Below are 3,058 nucleotides of genomic sequence, written 5' to 3'. Positions count from 1 at the left end.
AGAAGAAGAAGAAGAAGAAGAAGAAGAAGAAGAAGAAGAAGAAGAAGAAGAAGAAGAAGAAGAAGAAGAAGAAGAAGAAGAAGAAGAATTTGCAAGAGAGAATTCAACTGCAGGAGAAATATCACCATGGTCTGAAGGAATGGAAAATGATAGAAATGCTGAAACAAGAAGAATACCAAATCCAACAGAAATATGAAGAGCATCACAAGAAACAGATTTCCACAGAGAAGGCCATATTCATGCAAGAGGACACAGAACCTTTGGAAAAGGAGGCCTTGGAGCAAGAATCCTTGCCAAGTACCTCTGATATAAGCCCAGCAGTGCCTCAGTGGAGTCCTCCTACAGAGTCAGCTGGCCAGACTGAGCAGAGCACTGACAATTCACAAGAAATGAACTTTGAGAAGATGTTTGCTTCCTCTTGAAGCTGCTCATGAAACACCCCCTCACTTCAAATCCCCTCCCTAGAGGATCAGAATGGAGAGAACGCAAAGGACCTGCTCCCTTGATACTGTGAGCCAAGAAAATGACTGGCAAGATGAGCTCTCACCTAAACCAAACTTCGAGGGACTGTGAAAAGTGGTGTCTGAAGGGTCTCTCCAACCCAAGGACTTGTTCACCAGCCAGGAAACCCCTAACTCATGAGAAAATAATCACTCATTACCAGATAAAATGAACTCACCATGAGGATTAATCAAATGACAAAACTAATGAGCTTTGTTTTTCATGGGTTTGCAACCATGCAGTGGTCCACCAGGTAGGTCATCATGGTGGTGAGTGAGCCCGGCACAGGGAGCCCAGTACCAGCCACACAGAACGCTCCTAGATTAACTTTGGTTCCCTTTTGCCATACTAACTGGGAACATCCTCTTTTGATTTTCTTGCATGCCAACCCTCCACTTCTTTTGATTTTCTTGCATGCCAACCCTCCACTTCGAGGGAATGCCTGTTGTGCTTCCATGCCACCCACATAAACTTCTCCCCAGCCCAATGTCATAAAAACTCCAACCTCTGTTTAAAAAAAAAAACATTATAACAATTAAAAAAACAACTAGAGTGTTGTATGAAATGTGTTATAAGCTTTCTAATAATCATTCACTTATAGTTAAAAAAATATTTCTTTATAATTAAATAACTTATAATGCTTGGGTATTAAACAAAAATAATTGAACTCCTGATAATGCTTATGTAGTTTATGAGGATAATACATGAAAATAATCATATTTAAACTGAAACATGACTGGGTCCCACCACCAGTTTCCTTCTTCTTATGCCTCTGTATCAAAGAACATTATTAAATCTACTCTTCCTCACCATTTTGAAAACAAACATAACAACATAAAATGAGAATAGAAAAGGTTTTCAAACAACTTCCTTGTTCCACAATATTCTTTACTCTCCAAAATAAATAAATAAATAAAAATCTTTACTCTCTGCAATGTATTAATCATTGCAACTGTCTTAACAACTGGTTTTGAAACTGTCTCATTGCTATTTCTTTCTCAATAAAATTAATTTTAAAAAATAATAATCTTTACTCACAAGGCTTCTCACCAAATAATGATATGATCATTATTTTATTTTCCTTTTGAATGAAGTTCAATGAAAGTAGGTCAATCATTTTTATTTTCACACTCCTGAGTTTGGCATGTAATTCTCTGGCCAAGGCTGCTCCTTTTGCTCCATCTCTTGTTTTATCTCTGCTTACAACATGACATCTGTTCATACCAAAATATTTTCAGTGGCCTGAAAGTGTTGTTTAACTTATCCTTTTTTTCCCCTTGTTCCCAATAGCAATTTTTAAAGCTTTAATGTTTAGATAATAATTATTTTCATTTGGTACTAGGAATTGAACACCGGGCAAGCGCTCTATGACTAACATACATTACCAGCACTCTCTATAACAATGTCATCAATTTCTTAATGCTACTAGCAATGTACATTTTGGTTTAAAATACATCTATTACAATTAATTACACATTAATTCTTTCCCCTTCTCAACTGCCTCAATAGAGAACAGACTTCCTGTCATTAAGTTTTTACTTCCCAGGGCCCACTGAAGTGCCCAATATAGACTGCATAAGGCAAGATTCCCCAGAGACACACAGCAAATAGGATAGATAGATTTAGATATATAAAGAGGGACTGTATCAGGGGATTGGCTCACACAACTATAGAAGCTGAAAAGTCCCACGATGGGTAGATTGCAAGCTGGAGACACAGTGATGCAAGTAACGTGGCTCAGTCCATACACAGGCCTCAGAAATGGCAACCCGGAAATGATATAGATCGCAATTTAAGGGCAAAGTCTGCAGACTGGAATGTAGTGAAGGGTAGACTTACAGAAATCCTGGAATCCAATATTCCTGCAATTCTGATGTTCACAAGCTGAGTATAAGTATGTTTCAGCTAAAGAAATTAGAAAGGCAAAGAAAGAAAGAGAGAGAGTGAGAGAGCGAGAGAGAGGAAGGAAGGAAGGAAGGAAGGAAGGAAGGAAGGAAGGAAGGAAGGAAGGAAGGTAATTAAGAAATCACCTCTCCTCTGAATTTTGTTTTCTATCTGGACACTTGCCTAATTCCATCCACCAACTCACAAATCACCATTCTCTGGAAATAGCTTCATAGATGAACCTAGGAATAATGCATCATTCATTTTCTAAATGCAGGAAGACTGTAGACTGCAAATAATTTGTTCTGTGAATGTGTTGCAAGATGAGCAAACATTTCTAAAATTTTTAACTTAATAAACAACCAGTATTTTGCAATATGAATAGTAGGTGATATCAGATGTTGCTCTATCACACGTGAGATCTCTTTCTCTACTATGGTTTGTGTTGACAGGTCCCCAAAGCCTCATGTAGTCATGTGGGGCAGCCCTTTTCAGAGGTAGCTGAATCTAGACTTTGTGACTGATTCACAGTGCAATGCTGGCATTAATTGTTATGGGATTAAGGTTGGGGGATTGCTGGATCACTCCACTGAATGGATTGGTGCCACCCTATTGGCAGCAGCCTAGATAAGATAAAGGGGACAGAAAGAGGCTTGCTTCTCTTTTATTCTCT

General features: G+C 38.3%; 1 pseudogene; it reads right to left on the bottom strand.

Annotated features, from left to right (window-relative positions):
- LOC101571738 overlaps positions 1–2,655 on the bottom strand; it is a 26,967-nt pseudogene extending 24,312 nt beyond the window's left edge.
- Positions 2,656–3,058: the final 403 nt, after the last annotated feature.

This window comes from Octodon degus, unplaced genomic scaffold, assembly GCF_000260255.1.
Source record: "Octodon degus isolate 3935 unplaced genomic scaffold, OctDeg1.0 scaffold00286, whole genome shotgun sequence".
Classification (NCBI taxonomy): domain Eukaryota; kingdom Metazoa; phylum Chordata; class Mammalia; order Rodentia; family Octodontidae; genus Octodon; species Octodon degus.
This window is presented reverse-complemented; position numbering and strand designations above follow the sequence as displayed.